Source organism: Peromyscus leucopus, chromosome 18 (assembly GCF_004664715.2).
Source record: "Peromyscus leucopus breed LL Stock chromosome 18, UCI_PerLeu_2.1, whole genome shotgun sequence".
NCBI lineage: Eukaryota > Metazoa > Chordata > Mammalia > Rodentia > Cricetidae > Peromyscus > Peromyscus leucopus.
The window spans coordinates 9927874-9941527 of record NC_051078.1 but is presented as its reverse complement, the minus strand read 5'-3'; the positions used below and the strand labels follow the sequence as shown (position 1 = coordinate 9941527).

The window sequence follows — 13654 nt, the reverse complement described above, 5'->3', positions numbered from 1 at the left end:
TTCCAACAACAAAAGAAGCTGGAAATGGAAACAGCTAATGCCTCACAACGTCAGTGCAAGGGGCTAGAGAGGTGGTTCAGCAGTTAAGAGCACTGGCTGCTCTTGCAGAGAACCTGGGTTTGATTCCTAGCACCCACCTGGCAGCTTACAACTCCAGCTTCAGGGGATGCCCTCTTCTGGCTTCTGTGGGTACCAGGCTCACAAGTGGTGCACTGTGTATGCAAGTACAGGCAAAACACTCATACACATAAAACAAATAATTTCTGTGGAAGATGAGGGAGAGGCTGAAGATGGTGAGCAAGGTTTTAAAACGTACATGTGTGACAAGACCAAGTCCATTCTCCTGCTGTGAAATACTGCTTTCATTGCTGAGACTTACTGTCGTCTCTTCATGATTGCGTGTGCTCTGTGAACGATAAATTTTCTTCTTACCTTATTCTGATTACAACCCACACAGAACGACACAGAAGGAGCAACTGTTACCCCACATAAGATATGAGCAGGTAGGGTGTTAGTAACCTATCCAAATCATAAAGCCAGAAATTCATTCAGTAAAAGCCAGGCAGATAACATTTTCATTTCAAATACAGTGTTCCATCTAGCTTACTTGAGAACCGTATCGGCAAATTAGAAAAACAAGACTTAGAGATGCCTGGAACGTGATGGAAGAGGGAAAACTGACTCGATGTGCACCCACAGTTTTTAATAATAATGGCACACTCAATACCATCTTGAGTAAGTAGGCACGTTAGCTAAAATGACAAAGGTTTCAACAATGTCACGTCCCAGAAGAAGAAACTTAGGTTTGGAAATGTGACAGCAGCCTAAGGCTAGCAAATGAAAGGTTCAGACTCAACTGCAGATTGGCTAACATTTACAAAAAGAATGTACTCTTGGTTGGGGTCAGCAACATGGCTTGGTGGATGGAGATGCTTCATACACAAGTCCTGGTAACCTAAGTTTGATCCCTGGAGCCTAAATAAAGAGGTAACTGACTCCACGAAATTATCTGCTCATCACCACATGTGTGCCATGGCACCAAAGCTTGCACACACGTGCATGCGTGTGCACACACACACACATGCACACACACACATACACACACACTCCAACAATATATACTTTTCCCTACTCTCAACAGGATGGTTTACTTGGAAAAAGAACATTACAAATGAAATTGATAGAAATGGGCTAAAACCCATATAAAGAGAATTTAGGATAACTGTATAGAAAGACAGTTAGACTTGTATACCTTGTGTTGGGACATTCATGAAATCTTATTTCTAGGTGGCATTTTCAGGCACACATTGCTATTTCCTTACAATATATATAAATATACAATATATATAAATATATAAAATAAATAAATAAATATATATAAAATGATAATTTTATGACCAAAAGTAATATAAAAACTTTCTTAGGCTTAAAGGTATCTGACTCAAAAAAATTTTTAAAAAGACACAAAACTCTTAAAATTACACAAATGTTGAAAATTTGTGTTGACTTCATGGATATTTTTAAACATCAGCTTCTCAAAGAGGATCTCAATGTTTACTGTGATATATTTACTTGCTGGGATAGTGAATTATAATTCTAAACATATGACATAATAATTCTTGGTTAAAAAATCAGTTTTAGCTACTGTTCTGATCTATCTGTCTATCTGTCTATCTATCTATCTATTTATCTATCTACCTACCTACCTACCTATCTACCTATCTATCCATCCATCATCCATCCATCCATCATCGACTTGACAGAAGCCAAAGTTATCTGAAAAGACTGAACCTATGCTAAGAAAATGCTCCTACTAGATTGACCTGTGTGCAAGCCTGTGGGGGCGTTTTCTTAGTGACTGATATGGGAGAGCCTAACTCACTGTGAATGGTGCCACCCCTGGGCATGTGGTCCTGGGTTCTCTAAGAAAGCAGGCTGAGCCAGCCATGCGGAGCAGGCCAGTGAGCATCACTCTCCACTGTCTCTGCTTCTGTTCCTGACTCCAGGTTCCTGCCCTGACCTCCCTGAATGATGGATGCCAAGCTGTAAGACGGAAAAACCCTCTCCTCCACAAGTGGGTTTCGGTCACGATGTTTCTAATCACAGCAATAGAAACCATAAGTAAGATAGCCACAAAAGAATTCTTCACTTGTGACTATGGATGTAACCTCAGTCTATACAACCCGTGCACCTTGAGCTTTTTATTAACCCAACAATGTACAAATTTATTTGTTTTACGATAGGTACCAGAAAACACTATGAGACAAATAAGCATAGCATGAACTAATTCTCTACATACTAAGGACCCCTAAGAACTTTCTACAATGCAGGAGGATACTAGCCATATCTGCTTATCATCCCTGGAGGTGTTAGCTTTTAAGAATGGTCCCAGCCGGGCGGTGGTGGCGCACGCCTTTAATCCCAGCACTCGGGAGGCAGAGCCAGGCGGATCTCTGTGAGTTCGAGGCCAGCCTGGGCTACCAAGTGAGTTCCAGGAAAGGTGCAAAGCTACACAGAGAAACCCTGTCTCAAAAAACCAAAAAAAAAAAAAAAGAATGGTCCCAGCTGATCTCTATCCAAATTAATGATTCAATATAGTCAAGCAGATTATTAGACAAACTTATTCTTTTATTGTTTATAAAACTGGGAATTTGACATGGTTTTATGCAGCTCACCCATTATCTACCCAGGATGCAATGCATAAAGCCCTAAACAGAATGATTCCGTCATACATTTTAAAGTACACACACACACACACACACACACACACACACACACAGACACACACACACAGAGGCTAGTACTGAAAGGGTATTAGTAAGTAAAAAATGCTGTCTAGGTTCAACTGCCTCCCCATGAAGCCCTGGTAATACTCCCAGTGCCTTCTTATTTCATTGTAAATGTTGCGAGATACCCATGGAAGATGAAAAAAAAAAAAAGCTTTATTAACTGACTTCTCCCTTTTCTTTATTTCCAGGCTAGTTCTAAAATGTAAGGGCAAGGGAACGGAACACAAAGAGGGCACTCGAATGAATTTCTGTCAACACCACCAGGAACTACCATGGAAAACTCTTTTCTGAGGTGTAACCAACACTGAGCTTTTCTATTTGGGGGAATGACCCAAAACTGGGTGAAAAGGTGCTTCCCAGGGACTGTGCTCAAATCTACTTTAGGAGGCAGAGTACCATTTGCAGGAGAGAGGAGCTGGAGGCAGTGATGGGAGGGAAAGGTTCAAAAGCTGCGTGGGGCCTGTGGAGCAGAGGTGGTACCACCAATTTATTAAGTGGCAAGGCGTAAAGCGGCATTTGAAACTATTTGGAGGCTAGGTTTTAATGACTACAGGTTATGCACTTAAACTTAGTATAATTTCTTAAAAAAAAAAAAAAAAAAAAAAAAAAAAAAAAAAAAACCTATTAGGTTTGAAAAGCAAAAGAAAAGCCAAAGAATGAAATTCCAATCTACATACACAAATGGAAAACAAATACTTGAAGAGCTTGCTTTATAATATGAAGTGGATATACGCTAGAGAAAAACTGTGTTCTCGTCACTAAATAGTAATGAAGCACTGTCATTGGCCTGGCCCGGTACTGATATCCAGAACTAAGGTGTGATGCGTGCGTGCGTGCGTGCGTGCGTGTTGAACACAGTTTTGGGACGTCTTCTCACTTGGTTCTTCAAAACAACCCTCTGAGGAAACTTCGTCTCGCATGTGTGGAACTGGGGGCCGGCGACAATGGGTTGCTTGCTTTGATGAAGTGGTTATGTGAACCCAGGCAGACTAAGCCCTTCATGACTCTGCCTACTTCTCACATCTCTGGCGCTACGGGTGGGAAGATAAATACGATATTCCTCTGACCCTCCAAGAGCTCATTTTTAAACACAAAGTGTATTACTGTTCAGAAATACTCACGCACACAACCAAATGTCCTTAAGACCTGGTCATTTAAAACATAACTTCTTAAACATAACTCATCCACAAACAAGCACAGCAGGAACACCGAGACCAACCTATGTTGAAGTGACGTCTACATGGAACTATTCCAGTCCGATTCCCCTTTTCTTCTCCATAGAGCTTGTCGCTGGCAGTTAACGCCTGTGCTTTCAAGCCTATAATAACTAGATGTACCTTGTCTCATTTTGACACAGCAAATAGTAGTGGGGTAACACTGCCCCCACTGCCATACACCAGTTCATACATTATGTATAAAGAGATCCATTCAACTTAAGGGTTTTGCCGGGCAGTGGTGGCACACACCTTTAATCCCAGCACTCGGGAAGCAGAGGCAGGTGGATCTCTGTGAGTTCAAGGCCAGCCTGGTCTACAGAGCGAGTTCTACAGTCAGGGCTACACAGAGAAACCCTGTCTCCAAAAACAAAAACAAGCAAGCAAACAAACAAACAAAACAAAATGATGGGTTTGCTTTTCCGATTCCCCAGACTAAGCCACCTCCCATTTCCTTTGTTGGCCGTGACCTTGCCAGGACTCGATACAGGTCGGACCCATAGTACCATGAGAATACATTAGTAAAATGTTTGGATGGGGAAAAAAAAAAATCACACAATCCCAGAGACTTTGAATTGGAGCCCTGGGGATTAAATGGTCCACCCAAACAAGAAATAAGCAAGCAAACAAGGGAACAGAGGTATGTTTAAGCAGCCTTATCTCAGTGTGGACCATTGATGTGTTCAAGCTCCATGTTCTGGGTGAAATTTTTGAAACTGTAGTACAAATAATCACCTGGACTTCTTTTGAGACACATGGTTAAGGTTGTCTTTGTGACATTTCCCCCGTTAAATTTATTACATGCTTAGGGCATGAAAGCTTTGTAACATTTTAACAACCAAATAAAACCCTTTCAACATCATAGGACAATCCCATGTTGCCTGAACTTAAAGAATCTAGTGTATTAGAAGATGTGGTGCAATTGTTGGAGTTTAAATATGGGCAGAAAGCCTTAGATCATGAGTAATGTGCAGCTACTAATCAACGTTGAGGGAATATTTACATTGGGTTTACTATAGAGCCCTGAAAAGAAACTTGCTATCTAAGTTGTACAAGCATATTGATTATAAGAACGGACAAGTACTTTGGTGTCACGGTTGCCTTCAGCTCTTCCTGAGGCCAGTGTTTAGGACACTGAGATGCCTTGAAAAACCTTCTGTCGGCCACGATTACCAGGTTTCCTCCCATCATGCCTTGTATCAGAGCTGGCCTCTTGTTCCTGTCCCCATCTGGTGGAGGTGCTAACAGTGAAACAGCCGAAGAGCGACACCACAAGAAGGCGGCAAACAAGGAGTCCAAAGGCTCCATCATCTACAAGCTCAGTCATCGGTCCCTGGGTAATAGAGCTTGCTAGAATAATAGAGGGTTGTATGTCTTACAGTTATTATTTGCATTATTTACATTATTATGCATGGCACTCATAGATGAGGTTTCCACAGGGTCTTTAAGTATGAGGAAATGAAGCAACCTGCAAAAAAGGAATTTAGACCCCGGAATTCAGAGGCCCTTATTTCAGGCTGGAGTGCACAAGGGAGGCTTGATTTGATGGCATAAAGTGTTGGATTTTTTTAAATGTAAACTATTGAAGGGTTTAGAATGAAGAGCTTCTGACTTTGGGGAAAAGGGAATTTCAAAACAGACTCCACCCTTAAAAAAAATAGAACAAAAGTATTATCTTGCAATGTAGAAAAAAAAAGAAGAGTTATTCCTATTTGTCTAGCAGAAGTGTCATGGCCGGGCAAGGTGGCACAGGCCTCCCACCCTGGCACTGGGAAGCAAAGGCAGGCGGGTTTCCTTGAGTTTCAGGCCAGCCAGAGCTACATAGTGAGATGCTATCTCAAAAAGGGGGAAAAAAGTGGCATGTTGATGCTATTTATACACTACCAAGCTTCCAATCTTTGGGGACTATTTACAAGAATCCACAAACACTGGAGCCTGAATAACTACAGGTAAATATGTGTGTGAGGGAATACGGAACATTTATTTTTAAAAAAAGACTTAACTACATTTATACGAAAATAAACGCAGTCATTTGGATTAAATGTCATTGGATTAAACTGATAGTGAGGTAACTGTCTAAACCAGGATTCCACGTACCTGATGATGATACTGTATAAGGACATAGATCATTTATGTTTCTGAACTGCCTCCTTCTATAATTCACTAGTTAGCAGGAGAAAGTATGCACTCCCTTGATTATAGTTTAATAAACTCATCAGGCACCATGACCCTGCCAAACACCCCTCAGAGAGGCAGAGGATCTATTCATATTATCTGTATAATTGTGAGTGGTTGGGGTCTAGGAGAGAGTGTACTAAAAGTGTGCAGATGACCAAGAAAGGTTTGCAATTATCAGCCTCTTTCTTAAATAAACATCATTTAGCACAATAATCTAGGGTGATACTAATATTAAAACTAATCAAAAGAGATTAACTTTGAATGAAAATGTATCTGAGCTAATTCCAATATTGTTCTATGGGCCTTATTAATATTTTCATATTTAATCTTGCAACTTCAAATCTTCATTCTGAGAACTACTTTAAAAAAAAAAAAAAAGCTTACGCCATCTTTTCCTCTGCCAAATTTTGTTAAGGTTTGGACAGTTTTCCAACTTTATCAGAAAACATAATGGTGCTTTTTTAAAAAAAGAAAATCTTGTATATTGATTCTTAATGTACTCTATATGCATCAGGAAATGGGCACGTTAATCACTAAGTATACAGAAAAATCTATTTGCTCCACTGATGGTGCTTTATGGTAATGAACTCAGACATAAAATATGGAACAGCTAGATTAAGTGGCACCCGAACACTTGCCCTCTCCAAAACACCGTCCAGCTCAGGGGACACCCATGTTGTCAGAAGGGCCATTCCAAAGCCACGGAGCATCACCTGGGATGTCCTACTTTATTATCAATTGCATTCTTTTTTTTTTTTTTTTTTTTTTTGGTTTTTCGAGACAGGGTTTCTCTGTGTAGCTTTGCGCCTTTCCTGGAACTCGCTTTGGAGACCAGGCTGGCCTCGAACTCACAGAGATCCGCCTGGCTCTGCCTCCGGAGTACTGGGATTAAAGGCGTGCACCACCACCGCCTGGCGCACCAATTGCATTCTTATTCACTTCCCTACCACAAAAGAAAAATGATGACAGCTGAAACTACTAAAAATATTTGCTATTTTAAATAGAAATCGTTCTCTTTCATGACTCACATTCTTTTTTGCCTACATTCTGTCCATCCTTATCAACTAATAGCATCTTCCCTTGGTCTCCTTTCTAAACGTTAGACTAATCGTTAGTCTATACATAACCATGCTGTCACCTGTTTATATACACACATATGCATTACAGGCTAGGATCTGCATGAGGAAGAACATGTGATTTTCTTCTGAGTTTGGGCCACCTCCCTTAATATTATGCTTTACAAATCTCTCCACATTCCTGCAAATTCTATGATTTCATTTTTCTTTAAAACTGAATAGTATCACATTTATGTGTATATGTAGCACATTTTCATTATCCACTCATCTGTTGATGGTCATCTAGGCTCGTCCCATCTCCTTGTTATTATAAGTAGATGGTAATAAATGTGGATGTGTAAATATCTCTATGGTGAGATATGGACTTTTCTTGTACAACAGCTGGGTGGTGTGAAAGTTCTGCTGGTTTTTAAAGCATGCTATTGTTGCAAGTTTTTAAGGGAAAGTGGTTTTGCTTTTACAAATTCCACTTAGCTGGTATTTTTGATGTTATATCAAGGTCATTTCTTCCCCTATGGCCCCAGTAACAGACTTAAAATTATCTGTACTCTGCATTATTGGGTATCTCTTCTAAAACACTGAAGTTATATTTCATTGTGAACAAGGCAAGTGCTAAGTTACAATGGGTACAAGTTTTTCAAAAGGGAACAAACACCTGGAAAGGAAAGAAACAGAAACCCAATGCTTTGCTTTCAAGGAGATTTCCAGGTTCTTGTGCATATGGATGCTTGAAATCCTTAGAAGAAAACAGTTTCCATCAGTCCAATGAGAGGCAAATTTATTCTGAGTTAGCGTCTCCTGCCCAGCAGCTCCAATCATCTCTTACATTCTGAGATTGCTACAGATCAGGAAAGACCTTGTCTATCTGGACTCTTCACATGTGTGACTAACAAATGAAATTACATCACTTTCCTGTGTATCACAGGCTCCTTACTATAAGCAAGTGCCCCTGGAAGGAGGTGAGGTGGGATTGTGTATTTTTAACTTAACATCCTGTACACACCCCATTGTCAAATAAAGAGTTTCAACGGCCAAGGAAACAGCTGGGCCTGTTAGCAGCTTTCTAATGACCATCTAAGCTTGGCATCTGGTCCTTGGGTCAATGTCTGGGTCAATTTCATGATCTCCAGAATAATTTTTTTTTTCCTTTTGAAAAAAAAAAAGCATTCATTTGTATTACGGTGCATTTTCCTTTATTGAAATATTCTAAGAACAAAACCCTTAAGGGCCTGCTTGTCCTCGCCCACTTATTCCTAGTATCTGGCCTTGGCTGCTTTTCTCCCAGACCATGGTGGTCTTCCTAAGAAACATCTGGATGGTATGTTTCATGAGTGAAGTGAACATCTTTGCTATCTCATTGTGCCCCTGAGCCTGAGCTCCATGTTCTCAGATGTTTGCCAAACATGTTCTGTCCCTATACCAGTTACATGATTAACTCCTTTTTGAGGCAAAAGGGAGAAATGCAGATATCACCTGAACACAGGTGGGGGAACTGACTGATGGAATGGTATAGAGGTTCTGAGAACATTCAAATTTCTATAAATATATATTAAGGCAAAAAGCATAAAAAAAATCCTTTTCAAATTCAGTGAGATACAACATCAGACTTCTACTATAAGGAGAAAGAAAGGCTTTTAGCATCAATGTCAAATTTTCTCCTCGTATGAACAGACACAAAACTCACTTGAATATCACCAATAACCAATTCATAAACTTGATAATATTCAACAGAGACACATTGTGGTGGTTTGAATGTAACTGGCACCTATAATCTCATAGGGAGTGGCACTATTAGGAGGTGTGACTTGATGGGAGTGAGTATGGCCTTGGAGTATGGAGGAAGTGCGTCACTGTGGGGGCGGGCTTTGAGGTTTCCTATGCTCAGGATAGCACCTAGTGTCTCAGTTGACTTCCTGCTGCCTGCAAGATGTTGGACTCTCAGCTACCTCTCCAGCACCATGTCTGCCTGCATGCCGCCATGCTCCCCGCCATGATAATAATGGACTGAACCTCTGAACTGTACTCGAGCCACCCCAGTGAAATGTTTTCCTTTTTATAAGAGTTGTCATAGTCATGGTGTCTCTTCACAGCCATAAAAACCCTAACGGAGACACTTTGAAGACATGGTACCACCAAGAGAATGTGGTGAGTACGGCGTGTGGTTCTCACTTTACTTCATGCGTGACTAACCGGTGGCTATGGATGATTAAAGTGAGGGGTGTAACTGACATTAAGGGGAAAGCACATGCTTCGCGATGGAGTGAAGCATAATTTGGGACAGTGACCAAGCATGCCGTGTTATGAGGTTTTTGTTTTGTTTTGTTTTGTTTTGTTTGAGCCTTTGCACACATTTCCTTCTTTAACACACACAAGAATTCCTCGAATTCCTTTACCTTTGCCAGATGAGCATTGGGGCCCTGGGACAATCATGTCATCTGTTCAAGACAGTACAGTTAGTCGGGGGTGGGTCAAAACAAGAATCCTGATCCTTGGCTCTTACATATGAAGGAAATTTAGGTCCCATTCTTTCTCCTTTCTTTACCTCTCGCCCCTGACATACACAGACAGAGACTGAAAATCCAGAAACTGAAACTCCTATTAAAGTGATAGACGTGAAGTCTAATCAAACCAGAGGAGAGACTAGACCAAAGGAGGCAAGAGACAGTAGAAGGATCCCTAACCATCTCTAGTTAGCCTGCTCGTAAGGATCCCTGGACCCACCAATCCCCTGTGCAGGATGCCAGATTCTCTTTAGATCTAAAGGTGAACCAGCTCTTGATTAAATATCCGAGTACTGATCCCAGTTACACTAAATGCTCTTTTCCAGGTCACTCCCGTGCATCGGTACGATTAATAGGACAGGGTGTGTACCTGATGCCTCTGATGTGAAGAGGCAGCTGAGGTGACTCCAGGGCTTGCCATAGTTGGTAAGAAACCCAAGGAGGGAGTCAAGACTGAGAAGAAGGATCACATTAACTTGAAGGTGGTGGGCAGGATGGCTCTGTGATACGGTTTAAGATGAAGAAGCAAATGTCGCTAGTGAACTAACGAAAGCCGCTAGGAAACTATTGTGAATGACACAGGCTTGTTAACGAGGTAGATGAGATCCCAGTCTGATGAGCTACACCCGACGGCACAGACACACTTGCACGGTTGGAAGTGGAGGAGGAAGACATGATTGATGCGTTCCAGCAGCAGACAGGAGGCGTCTACTAAAAAGGGAGCCGGCTACTTTACCCCAGGGCTTTGTTGAATACATTCTCAATTAGAAAGTCTCAGTCTGGTTCTATCACATCCTAGTTTTCTCTGTTCTTTCATTTCTCCTTCCCTAATCCTTTATTAGACACAGACACATGCATATTGTGCTTTCTTTCTTTTCTCTCCTTCCTCCCTCTCTCCTTCTCTCTCTCTCTCTCTCTCTCTCTCTCTCTCTCTCTCTCTCTCTCTCTCTCTCTCTCTCTCTCTCTAAGTAACCGATGTTCTATTCTGGTCAGCATCACCTGGAACTGGTCTGGGGAAGTCACTGGTTCTGGGGAAATACTCCCTTCCTCCTTTAGTGGCATGTTCACTCAGCTCTTATCTCAAAAACCCGGGAAGTTATTTTGTTTGCATTGATTTAATTAAAAAGCTCCATGACATAGACTCTCTGTATACCTTGTTCACTTGGAGAACTTCACTTATCATTGTGCAACCAAAGACAGACTTATAATTTGTAATATAGATGTTCCATGTAGGGTGGGGTAAATTACATTGGAAAAAAAATGAATCCTTAAATCCCCTTCAAGTAGGTATCTTCTTATTTATATAAACTTATTTTTAAAAAGATTTATAGGATATATTTTATTTATTTATTTATTTATTTATTTATTTATTTATTTATTAGCAAAAGAACTTTAAAACAAAACAAGCTACAAGAATAAAGGGAACTAACTATTTGGCCTCTAAACCAAATACCAAGTCAATCCAGTCAGTTCAAACATCTATCTACAACTCAAGGAAATCAGTGAATGTAACCGTTGGAAAGAATCGTACTTAGCATAAAGCACAAGCCGACTTCCTATGGAAAATGCAGTGATTTCTTCCTCCATACAAACCTCCCGGCAAGGAATGCCACTGAGCAGAATGCCTTGCTGGGACTGCCTGCGCCGTCGCCAATAGAAGACATACAAGCAAAGAGGAAACACGTTGTCTAGGAAAAATACACCATTTCCTTTACTTGCCTCTCCCAAGTAGAGCTGCTCTTCTTCGGGGATCAAATCAGGGGCTTGCTACAATGACACACACACACACACACACACACACACACACACACAAAGTTCCGTTCTCACAGCCAATAAAAATTAGAAGCCGGGTGAGCCAGTGAGGGTCACACAGCTGTTCCCAGGAAGCCAGGGTCCCCATGGCTGATACTTTCCAAGCACTCTTACCCAGCCTGAAGATCATGTCTAGAATCTGGGTACCCTCCAATAAACCAGCACCTCTTAAGGAGAAAATTGTACACACCCTTTAAGCATTCTGTGTTTGGTAGAAACAATTGTGCGAGCCACCAAGGAAGTGGGTATGAACTGCAGGGCTCTGAAGCACTGGGCTGGGCTGGAATCAACTCACCCACCAGTTCTGGAACTGCATACAAGATGAAGATCTATGGAGGACCTTAACTCGAGGACATTGGAGGGGCAGTTCTCAGCCTGTAGATCGCAATACCTTTAAGGGTCGCATATCGGATTTGGGCCTATCAGGTGGCTACGTTGTGATTCATGGCAGTAGCAAAATTGCAGTTATGAAATAGCAATGAAAATAATTGTATGGTGTGGTGGTGGGGGGTGGTCACCACAACATGAGGAACTGTATTAAAGGGCCACAGCATTAGGAAGGTTGAGAATCACTGCATCAGAGGGTACCCCAAAGGCATTGGGTATGAAAAGCAGAGATTTATCTGGTTGAAGGTATTTGCCTGGCTGATTTTCTCTGTAACTGATTGCAACTTATTTCATTTTAGTCTTGCTAATCCCAGGACTTCAAAGATCTCATCTGTTGACCATTCCGTTGCTTATTAGAAAAAGTGCACGGGTCTTTTGATTCATCAGTGGGAAGGGGAATCCTTTAGGATGCTTAGGAACTAGCAGGTCTGTATTTAGTCTCTGTGCAGGAGCAGCTTAGCCAGCACTGTGCTCACTGGAGTGGAACAGTCGTGGGACTCTTTGATTTCTAGAAGTAAGTTTGTGGTGCCTTCCCTGTTACTGACCCATGAGTATAGATAAGAGGGCCATCAGATTACAGTGTGAGCCACCTGAGGACACTCACAGACATGACCAGATTTCCAACCTATTGAAGAACCTGAAGTTAAGAAGCCTTCCAATTCCAGGCCTTGAATATTAGAGGTGTGTCTAAATGCCGGAGTCCTCTTAGCAGAGACTTTCCACTCTGCCCTGTCCATACTCATGACCCAAAGAACAGGTAAGCGTAATGAAATAGTTGTTCATTCATATCGGTATAGTCCCAGAAAATTGATTAAGCAGCAATCGACAACCATATGTACAAGAGAGGGAATAAACCCACTGTTTGCAGAACCCACACCTGGAATATGATCCTTAGTTCTGCGGAACGCATTTCAGAAAAATTAAAAACAAAAAAAAAATGTACTCAGAAACAAGTAACAAGAATGTTCCTTTATGCAGGATAAAGTAGGGGTGAAAGGGTTGGAGATAATTAATTGTCCTCAGATATTCGAAGGCTTACTGTGAATGAAAGTGGGAAAAAAATACTTTACATATGCCAGGAGGTGGGCATAGAGATGGGGGTTGTTTCCAAAGTGGAGTGCAAAATTTTTCTTTCTTTCTTTCTTTCTTTTTTTTTTTTTTAAAGTCCTGAGCATTTGTGGAAGGAAGAGGAGGGCCTAGGGGGCAGTGTGATCCCTTTGTAATGGGGCATAGATTGGAGGATGGCCATGTAGATAAGGTTGGGAGAGAATTCATTTATTGGAAAACAGGGCTCCATAAAATGCCTTTCCTTTAAGGTTCCAGTACAACATTAAGATGTTTTTAATCTAAAGATCATCCCCATTTCCTTGTGCTAAGAAATCTAATCCTAACACATGTGGAGCGGAGAGGGGGGAAAAATACAAGATGAATACATTAAATGAAAGGCAATAGCGGAAGTATAAATAGAAAGTGATGCGGAACTTGAGGAGAAAGGAACAGCAAAGGAAGAGGGAAAATTCACCCCAAAAGAGCAAGAGAGAAACGTTCAAAGGTGGGGGGAGCAGGAACAGACCAGGGAAGAGCTTTAGGGGAGGAGGAGGAGTAACATAGACAGGCTGGGGCCAGACAACGCCTGCCACCTTCTTGAGAAACAGCGTCCATCCTTGACGGTGGAGACGTCAGTGGAAAAGACATTC

The 13654-nt window shown here is 41.4% G+C and overlaps 1 protein-coding gene and 1 pseudogene across 1 annotated transcript in view; one reads left to right on the top strand and one right to left on the bottom strand.

The window, feature by feature from the left end:
• Hmga2 (high mobility group AT-hook 2) overlaps nt 1–13654 on the bottom strand; it is a 122581-nt gene that overhangs the window by 94517 nt on the left and 14410 nt on the right. The gene's annotated exons all lie outside the window — the stretch shown is intronic.
• On the top strand, nt 5193–10473 carry LOC119089275 (annotated as a pseudogene).